The sequence below is a fragment of the Podarcis pityusensis genome (assembly GCF_964106645.2).
Source record: "Podarcis pityusensis genome assembly, chromosome: 4".
NCBI lineage: Eukaryota > Metazoa > Chordata > Lepidosauria > Squamata > Lacertidae > Podarcis > Podarcis pityusensis.
This window is the reverse complement of record NC_138027.1, coordinates 92,860,966-92,878,463: the sequence shown is the minus strand read 5'-3', so window position 1 is coordinate 92,878,463 and position 17,498 is coordinate 92,860,966. Positions and strand designations below refer to the sequence as shown.

Below are 17,498 nucleotides of genomic sequence, written 5' to 3'. Positions count from 1 at the left end.
TGCCTCCCTTGTTGACTTTCTTCTAAATGTGTGAATTGACTAATGAAAGGCAGAGAAAGGTCGAGCTGAGGAGTGTAATGCTCATTCGGGAACCTCAGACACTCATTACAAATCCTCCAACATTTCTCAGATAAAAACAGGGACGTCCCATTCTATTATTATTATTTACCCCACCCATCTGGGTTGCCCCCAAAACTTCCCTATGCAAGGCTGCCTTCAGATGTCTTCTAAAGGTTAAGTACTCGGGTTAAGTACTTAATTCATTCTGGAGGTCCATTCTTAACCTGAAACTGTTCTTAACCTGAAGCACCACTTTAGCTAATGGGGCCTCCCGCTGCTGCCGCGCTGCCGGAGCACGATTTCTGTTCTCATCCTGAAGCAAAGTTCTTAACCCAGGGTACTATTTCTGGGTTAGCGGAGTCTGTAACCTGAAGCATCTGTAACCCGAGGTATCTCCTAGGCTCAGGGGCCAAATAACTCCATACCCTCCAACATTTCACCAATGAAAATGGAGGTGTCCTACCATACCATTCAACATTTATCCGATGAAAATAGAGACTTCCTAAGGAAAAGCGGGACATTCCGGAATCAAATCAGAAACTAGGACAACTTCTGTAAATCCAGGACTGTCCCTGGAAAATAGGGGCACATGGAAGTTCTACTTACAAGAGGTTTCCATCTCAATATAGACCCTCTTTATGCATTTGGCAAAACTGGAAGAAAGTGTTTATGAACATTCGTGGTTAGACTATAGTGACCATTGTTAAAAGGTACCTTAAACCTGCATGTCTGACAACATTGAAACATTAGTCTTGACAACAGATTAACAATTCAGCATTTATTTTATGATATATATATTCCCCCCCTGTTCTGGACAATAGTCCATTTTGTTACCTACCAAAGCCTGATTATCACCAAACTGCTTTGACCTTTTTGATATTCTGTAAAGTTTTACTGACTGAATGCATTGATATCTTTCCTTGTTTACTGCTTCGCTGATCTCGTGGCCAAGGAGCATAACATTGAACCAATCGAAAGCAAGAATTTTTTAAAAGGTCAGCATTTCATATCTTCCTTCCTTTGCAGAATGTATAATGAATTTTCTGGCATGCTAGTCTCCAAGCTAACTGAGTGTATTAAATCTGCACTTTTTTACAAATGAAATCTATTCTCATTATAAAGATAATAAAAGTGGGGAACCAAACTTCTCAGCAGTCCTTGGTTGTTCATCTAGTGTATTAATTCATTTACTGATGAGGCTTGAGGGAAAAGGAACACTGCTAATTCTCTTCCACTAAAAGCAGCCTATAGCAGCCTTGCAAATAGATCAGTGCAAGTTACTAGCCCACAAAGCCTTTTTACCAATGGCATAAAAAGACAGAACATACTCTTTTCTTATCAACAAATGCTGAGCCTGGAAACTGCTTTGCTTGCTACAGGCAACCAAGTGAGCTATTTACATCTGGTCTAAAGATCCTTCACAGTGACATCAGGTTTTAACAATAAGTTTCATGCTAAACTGGATATTCATTCGTTTTCATATTTATATACCACTCACTATAAGAAATGGTCTGCACAAATTACAATCATAAAATTGCAATGAAGAGGTCAATACGCAATATCAAAATGCAATAAAAATTCCAGTAAAACATTGCGTAAAACACTAAAACAGATGCCAGCCTGATAAACAGTGCATAGAAAAGAAAAGATGTGAAATTTTAATTATGAATGGAGTGCCTTGGCTGTGTAGCAGAAAAGTGGGAAGGTTGGGGGAAGAAAATTCACCTTGTGTTTAGTGTTTTAAATGCATTATAAACAGATGGCGCCCTAGAGCAGAAAACTTTCAATGCAATTTTACTTAGAGTTTTTTCTCTCTTGTAATAGCAATTTAATTTATGACTTATTTATACCGTTTTCCCCCCTGTGTGTAGATTCACCCTTGGTTTCTGTAGAGGTGCTCAGTGCTATTTTGCTTTCACTCTGCAGCTGTTACAAACAACAGGCAGTAAAAGCAAAGAACAATATTCCTTTCTAATGTCCAGTCTAATGGAATTGGAGAGGGAATAAAATACACCTAAAACAAATATCAATGGCTTCGCTGCAGCTGACATTGTCTCAAATATACAACATTTGACAGATTTCCCCACTTTTTCCATTTACATACTTGCATACTTACTGTAAAGTTTTGAACTCAAAACTCAGTTGTTCACATCCCTTCGTGTTTTTTATTTTGGCAGGCTTCAAATCTCATAAACTGTCAGCTGTCAAATATTAATTACTGGTACACGTTATCTATCAATTGCTGTCAGATACTAAATACCTTTACACACTATTTATCAAATTTTATAATATGATGCCCATATAAAACCAGTTTTGAAAAATCAGCATAAGACTTGACTCAGTGTGCTGGTTTTAACTTTTAATGCACAATCCTACTACCTTGGGAATAAGCCCACTTAACTGAATGCCCTTTTTTAATTGGCATTCTGCTGACATTGTGAGGCATACCTGTTTACACAGGTACTTCTTAGAGATCTGGAAAGAAGGACCTTTCTTTTAGTTGCTGCATTGTTTTAATGTGATTTTCTTGTGCATTTTAATTGTAGATGTTTATATTTTAATGTTCGAGTAACTAGCTTTTATATATCATAAACCACTTGAAAGCCTATTTTGGCACTTTATTCCTGTGACTGTGATTTGTTTAAACTGTTTTTAATATGGATTTTCTAATTGATGTAACCCACCCTAGGACCCACTGGTGAACAGCAGGCAATAGTACATTTAATAATAAATGATAGCAATTATTGGCAAAAGAGAAGGTGACTTATTTCTGAGTTGCTGTGTATAGGATTGCAGTCTTGGGTCAGAATATCTAAAGGAATACCACTTTCCATATATATTACTGTAAAATATCAGCTGATAGAGATCAAACATTTGAAATCAAATATCATTGTGACAAATTCAGTTAACCGATATTCAGAGAATATTTGAGTATATATTCACCTTGAAAATTTTTAAGGAACATCTTGGGGGTGAGACCTGGAAGACCTTGCATGCATTTTTCCACCTGACTGGGAGGGCAGGACCAGGACTGACTCCAGCTACAAAAGCTGTGGCTGCTGAAGAGCCCAGAAAAAATCTTGGTTGTCTCTTAGTGAACCACCATGAACCACCAATGGCAGGACTGGAAGCAACAGCAGCAGATATGCTCTATGAATAAGATATGTTATCATCATGTTAAATGATGATGTTTAAATGATCATGTTAAATGATGTTTTAAATGTGCATTTTATATTTGATTCCCTTTCGTTTTCTTTTGAAATGTTTAAGATAACTTTATTTTGTTAACTTTACTGTGTTAAAAGTGCATTCTGTGGTTGACTTCCTTTTGCAATATTTTACTCTGCAATCTTTAAGATAATATTTTAGTTTCCTGTTAACTGTGTTGCTTTGAGTGCATCCTTTACATTTGACTTTCTTCAGTAATTGATTGTGTAACTATGATGTCACTCTTTGTGCCCCTTTTATTAAATGTTGTAATGTGCTGGCAAAGAAACGAATGGATTTCCATCAATGTGAGCCCTGCATTCCTAAATTTAGGCCACTAACTGCCTTTCTAAATGCCTTTCCATTGTATGTAGCTGAGGAAATGGATTTATTTCTGTCTATTTGACATTATAATTAAACTTTACATTTATAGTTTTATAAATGGAACAGCGGTGTGCTGAAAAAGACTTAGGGCCTTTTATGTTCAACTGAGGAATAGGAGCAATTTATTTATGTAAGTTATGTCCAAGAGTTATAGGGTAATAAGTTAGTGAAGCATGGAAATGAACCACAAACCTTGGAGACCACAACTGCTAACTTTGGCTACAGTATTGATCATTTATAAACATTCCGGGACATTATTTGAATTTTATTCCCTATCCAAAACTGGGAGCTAAAGTCTGCAAGTATGTTAAAGTAATACTTTTCAAACTGTATTCCTGGAAATCCGTGAGTTTCCTAAGACGCTTCGGAAAAGTTCCTCAATCTGTGGAGGCAGAAGCTTGGGCTGGGGTGTGGTGTACCGTTTTTCTCCTGTAACAGTAAAAATAATAATAATAAAAAATTGTCCAGTAGCACCTTATAGACCAACTAAGTTTGTTCTGGTATAAGCTTTCATGTGCATGCACACTTCTTCAGATGCCCAGTGTGCACACGAAAGCTTATATCAGGCGGCCGCCGAGACCATATAACACTGGTCTTGAAAGACCTACACTGGCTCCCAGTACGTTTCCATGCACAATTCAAAGTGTTGGTGCTGACCTTTAAAGCCCTAAAGGGCCTCGGTCCAGTATATCTGAAGGAGCGTCTCCACCTCCATCGTTCTGCCCAGACACCGAGGTCCAGCGCCGAGGGCCTTCTGGTGGTTCCCTCACTACGAGAAGCCAAGTTACAGAGAACCAGGCAGAGGGCCTTCTCGGTAGTGGCACCCGCCCTGTGGAACACCCTCCCACCAGATGTCAAAGAGAAAAATAACTACCAAACTTTTAGAAGACATCTAAAGGCAGCCCTGTTTAGGGAAGCTTTTAATGTTTAATAGGTTATTGTATTTTAGTTTTTTGTTGGAAGCCACCCAGAGTGGCTGGGGAAACCCAGCCAGATGGGAGGGTATAAATAATAAATTATTATTATTATTATTATTATTATTATTATTATTATTATTATAAACTTAGTTGGTCTATAAGGTACTACTGGACAATTTTTTATTTATTTGTACTTCGACTGCGTCAGACCAACATGGCTACCTACCTGAATCTAGTCTCCTGTAACAGTTACAAGAAAACATTGTGACTAAGGGCAGTGTACACATTAAAACAAAGCTAGGTTGTTCTTTTCTCTCTCTCTCTCTTTTCGAACGGATGATATCTGCATCAAAACATGGTATGTCATTTTTAAAAAATGACAAGAGAGATACGGGAGAGATTTGGATTGTGGATAAGAGTGTGTGTAGAGTGCTTCTCAAAACGTCAGAAGTAGCACACCGGATGCAAATGGGAGTGTGTAAAAAAAGGTAAAGGTAAAGGACCCCTGGACGGTTAAGTCCAGTCAAAGGCAACTATGGGATTGCAGTGCTCACTTTTCAGGCCGAGGGAGTCAGTGTTTGTCCATAGACAGATGTCAGGGGTTCAGGGACAGAGGCACAGGGTAGGCAGGAGATGGAGAGCGATGGGGATGAATCCCAGGACAGCGAGGAAGAGGATGACAATGACTCAAGAGATTCCATGAGTCTTTCCAGCGAATCAGAGGATTCCCAGAAGGGGGCGCCGGTGGTCAAGGCCAGGGGAGCCCCAGGGGGGACGTGTCAGGAACAGGGGGCCAGCGGGGGATCCCAAAGTGGCAGCTGGGCGTCAGGACCAGCCTCCCCGCCAGAGTGCAGCGAAGGGGGTGGAGGTTCCAGTGTATCAGGGGAAGCAGCTCCGGCAGCAGAGAAGGGAGGGAGGTCGGAGCAAGCCACCCTCCCGGAAGGGGAGGGGAGTAGTGAAGGGAGTAGTGTAACTGTCAAAAGGAAGGTTAGAGGTTGGGCGCGCACGCCAAGTTCAAATGTAGAGGCGTGCGGAAGTACAGGGAGCCCGGAGGAAGAGCCAGGTCCCAAAGCCCGCAGGAGGGGGCAAGAGCAGTCTGGGGATTCCGCGTCAGGGGAATCCAGGAGGGGCGAAACCCCAGCGGGCAGGAAGACCCTGCGGAAAAGGAAAGAGAGGAAGAGGTGGAGCAGCGCAAGCCTCTTAAACTGGTGCAGGGGAGGGACTGACTCAGAGGGGACTTCAACGGTCTAAGCGTAACAGACGTGGGGGCTGCGCGCCTCGGATGTGAAGCAAACAATGAACTGCAATAAACACTTTTGTATATAAGAAGAGACTGGCGTTGGTCTTTTGTGAGCTGAGACCTGAGGCAGCCCTGACAACAGCTTTCCGGGTCATGTGGCCAGCATGACTAAACCGTTTCTGGCGCAACAGAACACTGTAACAGAAGTCAGAGTGCACGGAAACGCCGTCGACCTTCTCACCACAGCGGTACCTATTTATCTACTTCCACTGGTGTGCTTTCGAACTGCTAGGTTGACAGGAGGTGGGGCAGAGCAACAGGAGCTCACTCCAATTTCGTGGGGATTTGAACCACTGACCTTCTGATTGGCAAGACCAAGAGGCTCAGTGGTTTAGACCACAGTGCCACCCGCATCCCCAGATGCAGGAAGGAACCACGAGGGTCAACTAGTCCAACTACCTGCAATGGAGGAATCAAGTGAAAGCACAAGCCTGCTTGACATACCGTGGGTGAAAGACATTGCAGTTTATCAACATGCATTTTATGCACTGGAATGTGTTTTCCAATGAGATAATCCTAAAAAGCCCAGCGATGGAGAAGCAAACACAAAAAAACACAAGCAGGTGAAGCTACAATACCGAGTGCTGAAATTGTGAAGATGCAAAGGGTAATTTCATTCATTTGTTTTGCAATTAATACAGATTTTATGGCCAATTTTATGCCTCCTCCAACTTCTGCAGCAATGGGCTTTGAATCACTTTGCAGACTGTTATGAGAATAACTGAACTCTGAAGCACTTGAGTCAGCAATCTGAAGTTTTTATGAGTCAAATTCTTTCTCAAATGAATTTCAGATGAGCTATGTTCATTTCATATAATTATCATATATGTATTGCTTGCTGTTGCATTTCAGAAAATTTCTGGAAATGCTCATTAAATTCATCTATGCATCTTTTTAATGGAAATTTGTGGTTGATTGTGTGCTTTTTTTTTTAAACTATAAATGGTATTTGGAGAGAAAAAAGAAAGAAAAGAAAATCAAGAAAACAAAGCCAAAAATAAGCCGTTCACATTATGCTGTGTTTTCCCATTCATCATAATCCAATTACACATGTGCAAAATCCTAGCTACTGAGGGGATAATACATAATAAATCCAGTTATATTTCTATTAGGGTCTGAAACAGAATCCGCTTTGCCTTCAATTTGACTGAGATGCCATTATTGCATGGAATGTATTTTAGCAGGAATTTCTTTCAGCAAATTGTATTTTCGCAACATAACCTAAGCACTGTATTTGACAGGAGAAGTCTTAAATGACAGCTGCCCAAGTTGATAACCTGCATTTCAGCTTCAAATCTTTAGCCTCTCAACTTTCCCGTTACATCTTCTGCAGGTGACATGTTCAAGGAATCGTGTTTTAGTAAAGAGGACACCAAGGAGAAGAATCACTTGGGAAACAAAAGCGGAGCACTTTGGAATTTCAGCAGGCCAGTTAGGGATGTGCTTAAACCACTCAGCCCATCACTTGTGCCTCTTTATCCCTGACTCCAACTGCAACTAAGAGATAGCAGTTTAAACAGACAATGCAGAGCTAAAATTGTAACAGGGATGCTATCTCACAGATAATGAAGCATTTGGGATCAATTTACTTGGTAAAAACATGCATTGTTCATCTCTATAATCAGTAATCAGCCAGGGGAAGCAGACCCCCCAAAAAGCGCCAATAGCTTTGCCATTAACAGCTAGTTATCTCCAGTTTTATCTGACATAAGTCTAGCAAATCCTATCAGATGGGTCAAAAGTTAAGTGTAGAGCCACTGAGTTACATTTTTTCTTGCATATTAGCATGACATATGGGTGAAGAACCTGTGTGTTCTTCCAGATGTGGTGTGACTAAGAAAAGGTAAAGAACCCCTGGACAGTTAAGTCCAGTCAAAGGTGACTATGGGGTTGCGGCACTCAGTGGCGAAGCTGCATGCTCTGCTACTGGGGGCGGAGACCAGGCGTGGGCGTGGCTTGCACGCTCGGGGGGCATGACGCATGCCCCAGTAGGTGTGGCACGCATCCTGAGGGTGTGGCACACTGCCCGCAAGGGTGTGGCACACGTTCTCGGGGCATGACACACTGTCTTGGGGGGGCGTGGAGCACGTGGGGGTGTGTGCAGCGCATGTCTGAGAGGGCCGCCGCGATGGCACCCTACCAGAATAGTGGTGCCGGGGGCGGTCCGCTCCCTCCGCACTCCTGTTCCTCCACCAGTGGCGGCACTCATCTCGCTTTCAGGCCAAGGGAGCCGGCGTTTGTCCACAGACAGCTTTCTGGGTCATGTGGCCAGCATGACTAAACTGCTTCTGGCACAACGGAACACCGTGACGGAAACCAAAACGCACGGAAACACCGTTTACCTTCCTGCTGCAGTGGTACCTATTTATCTACTTGCACTGGCATGCTTTCGAACTGCAAGGTTGGCAGGAGCTGGGGCAGAGCAATGGGAGCTCACCCCATTGCAGGGATTTGAACCGCCGACCTTCTGATCAGCAAGCTCAAGAGGCTCAGTGGTTTAGACCACAGCACCACCCGCGTCCTGTTGTGTGACTACAACTCTCATCATCCCTAATCAATGGCCTTGTCAGCTGGGGCTGATGGGAGATGGAGTCTGACCATATTCCTGGATATTTCCATCCTGGATGTTACAGTTCTCAAAACTGTGGCGCATTCCACTTGATGCTGTTTCCCCAATTCCCTGAATCAATAGCCCCTTACTGGAATTTTTGCTCCTCCCTGCCCCAGCACACACATTCTATGCCTCTAGCCATTATTTGCCATCACTTATTCTGCTTCTGCATCATCATTTCTTTTTAAGAACAATTTAACTGAGCAACATAAAATAAAACGTGGAAAAAGAAAGCAAATGTATACTACAGTGGTACCTCGGTTGTCGAACTTAATCCATTCCGGAATACCGTTAGACTTCCGAAACTTTCGAAAATCAAGGAGCAATGGGTGGTCGGCAAACTCAATTGAGAAAATTTAGAAATATGCCTTGGAAGCCATTTGAGTAAACAATTACTTCAAGGTTTTCAGTGTTTGGGTTCTGAAATGTTCGGCTTTCGAGACGCTCGAAAACCGAGGTTCCACTCTATATTGTTATAAGCATTAACAATTAAGGTAGATAAAGAACTACAAACATTTAGAAGACATCTGAAGACAGCCCTGTATCAGAAAGGTTGTTAATGTTTGATGTTTTACTATGTTTTTGTATGTGCTCTAAGTTGCCCAGTGGGGCAGGTTATAAATATTATTGTTGTTGTTGTTGTTGTTATTCCTTATATACTTATCTAATATATGGGTATTATTATCCAAATACATATAAGTTTATTTTAAACCCACTATATTTTGTATAAATGAATTCCAAATGTCATTCTACTTGTCTATGTCTATAAGCAATCCGTTCGTAAATTACAGGTGTTGTCATCTCTTCGATCCATTGATTAAATGGAGCCGTACACTAATCTTTCCAGTGCATCAGTCTTTTGGACATAGTATTGGCACGAAGAACCCATTTACGTTGTCCAGTTGTCAAATCCCACAGAGTAGGGATATAGTTCAAAAGAATATTTTCCTCTGGAAATTTTAAACATGTGTTTTAAAGAAGCATTGTGCATAATTCTGAATATGTGTGGTATTTATACCAAACGCATGGATAGCTTCCACGAATTCGGCCAAACTTTACTGCAATTGTGCATCCTGCAGCAACAAATTCCTTGTGCTCTCTTCTAAAAAACATCTCTCTCTCTCTCTCTCTCTCTCTCTCCTTTTTCATTTTTCATTTTTCAATTGAATACAGTTATTGTGAGGCACTCCCATAGCATATGTTCCCTCTGTCCTCTAAGATACCTAGCTGTCAAGTTTTTATACACTTCTGATTCCCCCCTCCACACTATTCAATGAAGGCCTGGTGTATAATTTTCCTTTGGTGTAAAGCCATACTGTAGTTCAAGAGGTTTTTTCCAGTTCCTTTCCTCTTTTATCTCCCTGCTGTTTTGCTTCCTCCTTCCCAAAGGCATTCAAATTGCATGCTATTTGGTACAGTTCATTAGCCTGATATAAACGAGGGCTACCATGTGGCCAATTTAGAGTCCAATAAATAATGGAGGGTGGTGTTTGTGTGTTTTTGGTTTAGTTTTTTTAATCATTCTCGAGAGCCATTATTCTAATTGAACTGCAAGTGCGTAGTCACACTATGCAAATGGAAACGTCAAAACATAAATATTGGCTGTGGTGACATTAACTGCATGCATAATACGAAAGTTAACGTATTTGGAAATTCTGAATAAATGAGCTATGTTCTGTTTTTAATTTTAGAATCTTCGTATTGTTGATGTTGTTAGGTTGTTATTATTAGTCTCTTTTTCATAATCAGCTTTTTAAATTCAGCTCTGTTTATGGTAAATTTGCTTCACTATGTCATTTCATATATATATATTTTAGAAAGCTTCTTATTCATATAGATTCAGCTAGCAGAATCTATAGCGTAATAAAAATAAGAACAAAAAGAAACCAATATTTCCTCATCCCACAACACATTTAACAAGGCATCAGATGTCAATCAAACAAAGGCCAAATGAAGAGGAACATTTTCATCTGGTGCCTAAAGGTGTATAATGAAGGTGCCTGCCAAACCTCCTTCTGGAGAACTTTCCAGAAGGAGGGAGCCACTGCAGAAAAGGCCTATTCTCATATTGCCACCTTCCAGAAATTTCATGGAGGATGCACATAAAGAAGGGCCTCAGAAGATGATCTCAGGGTTTCGAGTAGGTTCTCTTTTCTTGTAAATCTATTTATTTAATTTTCCAAATTAATATTTACATTCACATAATAATATATAAAAGGAAGATTCCAAAGAATCTCCTGGTCTTCCCTCCTCCCCTTCGTGGGTCTTATTGTTACTCCTTTCCTTCTGCGTCTTTTATATTAAACCAATTTTTTGTATCTCCATTATGTCCATCGTTCATCATTACAAGTGTTATTCCAATCCCAGTAACAATTTTAACTGGTTAAAATGGTTTTAAAGATAAATTGTAAATTTCCCCCATTCCTTTTTAAAGTCTTGGTCTTCCTGATTTCTGATTCTTCTGGTCATTTTTGCCATTTAGGCATAGTCCATCAACTTAATCTGCCATTCTTCTCTCGTAGGGACGATTTCCAGTAGGTTCATATGGAAAGAGGCGGTCCTTGAGGTATTGCGGTCGTGAGCCATTTAAGGCTTTATAAGTCAAAGCCAGCACTTTGGATTGGCCCTGGAAACTAATTGGCAGCCAATGCAGTCGGGCTGGGATTGGTGTAATATGCTCAAACCTGGGCATCAAATTCTGCACTAGCTAAAATGTCTGAATCATCCTCAAAGGCATCCTTACAGTTCAAGGACACAGTCCAGCCAGGGAAAGCATGCAGGGATGGCATGGAACAGAGCCATAGCTGTCAACGTTTCCCTTTCTTAAGGGAAATTCCCTTATTCCAAATAGGATTCCTCACAAGAAAAGGGAAAAGTTGACAGCTATGAACAGAGCTGGAATGGGGGAATGGTCTCGAGAGAGTCCCAAGGACAAAATTAGAACGACCTGCAAGGCCAGTCTGCGGGCTGGAGGTTTTGTGATGGATTTAGATTTTTAGTATTTATAAAATACAAATGGACTGTTAAGAGTAGAAAAGTTGTGTGGGATTAAAGGTAAAACCCAGAGATATTGCAAAAATATATTCATAGCATCCTGCATTTAGAAACCATCAGGCCACTCATGATAAATTCTTTTCAAAATATGAATATCTATGATGCTGAAGTCTTGCAGCATCAGAAGACATCCCAGAGCAATAGACAACTTGAAAAGGTATAATTTCATCTACTTACCATAGAGACTCAGAGCTCATTTCATGATTTTAATTATTCTGTTTAGCTATTACAGCTTTAAAGTGTTTTGCAGTAATCAGCAGTTATTAGGCATAAAACTATAAGATATTCATTTTCAAAACACTTAATCTTAATTACATTGTAAATGCCGACATTAACAGATTACACAGCAGTTTGTTTGGCTGCCTCATTAAAGATTGTTGGGAAGTGTTTTAAATGCCGTAATAATAAATGCATACTAATACCCTAGGAATTTAAAGCAAGTATATTTATGCTGCAGAAAGATTGTGGAATTAAACACGGCCACTTTAAAGCATAAGAGGTTTCTGTATAGTAAAAATATTAAATTAGAGTAAAATGGACAGGAGGGTCCAAATCGCATTTTATCTGGACCACAAAATGTCCAGAGAATCCTAAAAATTCATAGGTAGTTCTATGCATACAGACTGATTAACCATTACCCACCAAATTCTACCCTTATTGTAACATCATTGATTGTCAGGATGCTGTCAGCGGCTCCCAGCTGGTTGCCCAGGAACGTATAAAGAAAAGAAAAAGTTTCTTAGCATCCTTTTTTATTTCAATCCTTACAGAGGTTATAGAGCCCAGACTCTTGGATAATGGCGTTGTCCCAGGGGAAGGTCTACTCCCCATTTCTCCCACTTCCTCATTCTCACCATCTCTTCTACGGATGCTGCTACATGCCCTCTGTCTTTGAGCTCTTTGCTCTCCTACTTTTAAGGCTCGCTGGCTTCTGGGAGATGGAGGGTCTGGAATGCTTTCTAATGACGATGTGTCAGCTGGGTGTTGCTCTGGCTCTCCCATGACTTCCCAGCTTTTCCCCTCATCTGCCTCTGAGACGCTTCCTCCCTCAAACCACTGTTGTAAATCTATACTGTCTTTCTCTTCCTCCTCCCTGGAAGGGTCAGGTTGGGGAGGTGGTCTCCAAAATTCCTCCTCTGCCCAGTCCCTGACATTGATAGAGGCACATTTTTTTTTTTTTTCCTCAGCAACTAAATCTCTCAAAGATGACTAAAAGACTTTTGGTTTAAATCTGGGTTAAGGAAACTGGACCACACTGGGAGTTACATCTCCAACTTCCCAATCATCATGGTCAATGGCCTAGAGGTCATGAGAGTTGTAGTCTAAAGATTCCTCACCCCTGATCTACCTTATTAAAGCAGCACAAGAAGAAAAATAATGGAAGGGTAGGTTAGGCATGCACAATGATTATTTCTGCAACAGCAATGAACAGCAGTGACCTGCGCTAAAATGGGATAAAAATGTCACGCCGTCCAAGTATCATTGGCAGAAGGGGGGGAAAGAAAGTACTTTTCGGTTAGGTAGGTCTCTGTACTCACATTAGTCCAGGGCACTCGTTTCTCTGTCACCTAGGAAATCCATGCTTTATTAGCCACACCAGATTCCTGGAATGAAAACAACCCAATTTCATTTTACCACATTTACACAGACCTCTGAAGGGCCCCCTAAAAGAGGTGAAGGGCATTTAGTCACAGACATAAAGTGTAAGATCCTCTCTAGCATTCAGAATTTATTTCAGACTTTCTGGTCTAAACAGAACCATAAACTTGTCAAATGCCCAGCTGCTTGCCATCCACATAGTGTTACAGTCTATTATGTTCCCAGAAACATTAAGGCTACACAGATCAATCCTCAGAATAGCTCTCATCCACACACCCTCCTCCCAGGAACTTCTTGGCTCCTGCCAGCAAAACATCTTGCTTGCCGGTCTCCGAGGTGGAACCCAATCTCTCTAACATCTTTAAGGAAACACATGACTAGGATCAAATGTTCCTAATCAGCAACCAGCTGGCGCTGCCTCCGCCTAGGTAACTTTGAAGTCCAATTGGTAATTAAATTGGGGGAGAGAACAAACCATCAGGACTTTCCACAAAATGGCATTGTGTAGGGAGGGAAACATACAATTTTTCTCTGACAATGAGAGGAAATTATTCCATTTAAGGAATAACTTAATACTATATGATCTTTTCTTTGTTTGGTTTGTGATGCCATATCATTTAATGCAGTTCCCATTCCACTCCAGGAGCATGTCAATGCAGTGTTGTTGTTCTTTAGTCATTTAGTCGTGTCCGACTCTTCGTGACCCCATGGACCAGAGCACGCCAGGCATTCCTGTCTTCCACTGTCTTTCAATGCAGTACTGATGGTCAGTTTCCCAAAACAGAATTGTACTTCGGTAAAGGCTGTTCTCCAAATGGAGCGCTCGCAGGCCAGTGTTTCCCAGTTGTCAGTGTTTATGCTACTTTTTTTTTTTTATTACCCAGTATTCAACAAAATAGTTGCATATGTACAAGAATAACTGCTCTTTCCCCCATGTGTATCTCCATGCTATCCCCAAATATGCTTTGAAGGGTTAAGGGGAACCCTGGAACAGATCTGGGTGGGGAAAAGGGGAGAATCATAGAATCTTAGAGATGGAAGAGACTCAAGGGTCCTTGAATCCAGGCCCCTTCAGTGCAGTAATCTTAGCTAAAGCATCCATGACAGATGTCCATCCAACTTCTGCTTGTTCCATTTCACAAGGAGAAATTCTTAATCTTAACTTTAGACTTAGCGCTATAGCAAATACAACCCCTATTATTCACTGGTCACCCCCTGATTTCACTGGCATCTTTTTAGCACAGGATATAAATGCAATTATTTGTTACATTTATATCCTGCCCTTCCTCTAAGCCACTTGAGGCAATATATGATTCTCTCCCTCATCCACGTTTAATGCTGCCAAGTAGCTTACTCCAAGAGAGAGTAACTGGCCCTCACTCAGCCAGTGTGTTTTGTGGCTGAGCAAGGGCTTTGTACACAGGTCTCCCTGGTCATAATCCAACACTCTAACCACTGCACCATACTGGTCTTACAAACTCAGCTCAGACCTGAACATCTATACCGTTTTCGGATGAACTTACTTCTCTGTGCTGAGATTACAGGCACAAACTGCTCTGTCTTAGCTAGCTTTCTAGGTCACACCAGTAGGTCCCATTTCTCAAAGTGCTTGAACTGAATAAGTTTCTAGCCGTGAATAAATAGCTTTAGACCCCCTACTGCTGCAGGACTTCTCAATATAGACAAGGACAAATAAACCCAGAGTTCACGTGTGCTACTCATTCCGACAATTTATGAGTAGAGAGAACTCTGGGGAGCTGGAACAGTTGGTGAGTTACCTGAACATCACAGCACACAATGTTTCCCTCCTCTTTGCTTGAAATATTCTAGGTAGGAAAATAAGAAAGAAACAGTACAACATGAAAGGGATGTGCTTCGGTCTGCCATGTTTACTCAGACAAGCATCCCTCTGCCCCCCCCCCCTGCCCTGGAGGCAGAGGTTGCCTCCAGGCTATCAATATTTTGTGGTAGGGATTCAGTCACATACCAGAAATACAGGTTTGCAACAATCAGAGTGGGTTAAAGGGCTCTGGGGCAAGCAATCCACTTTTCATTTTTTATTTTCATGGATTTTTTTATACTTGGGGAAAATCTGAATGTGGTCCATTTATTTAATGCTGACATATAAAATTACTCTAAACCCTGGCCCATTGTCTCATTGCTCATTCACTTCTTAGAAAACCCAGGGTTTGCCATGGCACATTTTATATTCTTTGAACGTACATTTGTAAACAAGAACACATGGAAGCATTCCTCAAACTCTGATCCTTTGCTCATGTTGTTATAACATGACAAGCCAGCCACAGTTTTTCTAGATTTTCAGCATAAGGGTTTGATCTGAGGGCAACTTCATACATGAGCAATTTTTTTTAAAAAAATCAGAAGCTGATTCCAAGCACAAATAGACTAATATGGTAGTGTGGGGGTGAATGGGAGGGTATGGATCTGTAAATGACAGCTGTTGCTTGTGAGGAAGCTCTGATTTGTAAATTGGAGCCAGTAGAAACTGGTCCACTGGGGCTACTGGGTCACAGCCCTCCCATGAAAAATGTCAAAATGTTAGTGTTATTTAGCTCAATCCCTGATCTGGACCTTGTGGAGCAACAAACGAGCCTTCCAGCACAAAATGAGTTTCTTTTTTTCTTTTTTAATTTTATTTCAAAACCAAAAAGAAACAAAATACACACATCAAATTCAAAATCCATATTCGTTTCCTAACATAAATTACCTAAATTAAAATATACATGATTACTCTAGGCTTCCCTTTGCTGTATGTAAATACATCGCAGTTACGAAATTTATATTATAAATAATATTATAGATTCCCACATACCCCCACTCCCCTTCACCCATGTGTGATCTCAATATTTTATTTATTCCATCTTGTTGTGTTGTTATAATTTAATAATTATTCAATTGTTTCTATTGTTATTTTCTTGCTTACCCCTGCACGTTTTACGCATTATCTACTAATTTTTCAATTCCGGAACAATCTTTTTTCATGTATTCCTTCACTCCATCCCACTCACAAGATGAGTTTCAAAGCTTTACTTCAGAACAGTCCTAAATGCTAGTTACAAAAGAGAAATGTTTCAAGGAAAAAATACAAAGTAACACATTGCACTGAAGTAGCAGGCAACGTGGTTCAGCCCTTTGCCCTTTATGAAGTTCAGTAAACTTTCCTCTCTCTGCTCCCAGAGAGAGTTCCTAAGCTTGTTCAATATTGTGGAGCTTAGCATCATCTGCCACTTCCTACTGCTAGCCATCCCTGACTTCTCAAATTTCCTCTCCCACTGTAAGAGATCTGCAGCTTCTCTTTCCGGCTATGGCTCATTGGATAGCCAATGGAAAAGAACCAGCCTCTGAATCATGGGACTCCTACCTCGCTCGGTTCGACTGCCACCTCCAAGCCAACGAGCTGACAGAAGTATCAAAGGAGCGGAAGCGGGGCCTATTCCTCAGCCTCTTGGGCCTGAGGTGTTTGAGATGGCCCGAGCATTGGTTGCGCCTGAAGCAATCCAGGCAACACCATGGGACACGATCCAAGAGAAGATCCGCAACCACTACACGCCAAAGCCGTCGAAGATTGCTGCCCACCATGCGTTTTACCACTGGAACCAGGCAGAGGGGGAGTCAATCAACAACTACACCACCGCCCTGCGACAGGCTGCAATACACTGCAAATTCCGAGACTTAGACAATGCCCTGATGGATTAAATCGTCTGCAGGGTCTGGGACATCCATCTGCAATGGCGTCTCCTCGCCAAGCCAGACCTCACGCTGCAGAAAGCCATTGAGGAGGCTGTGGCCTCGGAAGCTGCTGAACGCTCCGCCCAGGAGATCCGCAAGGCCAGCAGCCCGCATCTTGCTAGGGAGCCAGTTCCAGTGCATCACGAAGAGGCCAGCAGTGATGAGGCATCCTCCAGTGAAGATGATGATGTGCACCAGACAAAGCGGGAGCACAGGAAGTTCCAACAGAAGTCCAAGGGCCAACAGGAATGCGCCGACTGTGGAGGCAACCATTCCCATGCCAAGTGTTGATTCAGAGACGCCATCTGTCGCACGTGTTCCAGAAGGGGCTACATCGCTAAGGTCTGCCAATCGGCTCCATCTGACACCCCCCCTTCACCGACTCGCAAGTCCAAGTCTTCACTCCAGTCTGCCAAGGAAAGCTGTTTCACTCTCCCAACTGCCGCTGCCCGTCTGGAACCACGATTGGCCAAACCGACTCGCCTACACAACGGAAGCTGAACGTCACAGTGCTCATTGAAGGAGCTCCATGTGACATGGAGATCGACACCGGGTCTGCCCTGTCCATCGTGTCTTGGAGCACCATCAAAAGACTGGTACCCAGAGTGTCCAAAAA

At 41.8% G+C, this 17,498-nt stretch overlaps 1 protein-coding gene across 1 annotated transcript in view; it reads right to left on the bottom strand.

The window, feature by feature from the left end:
- Window positions 1–17,498, bottom strand: part of LOC308475860 (uncharacterized protein) — a 228,793-nt gene that overhangs the window by 66,421 nt on the left and 144,874 nt on the right. The gene's annotated exons all lie outside the window — the stretch shown is intronic.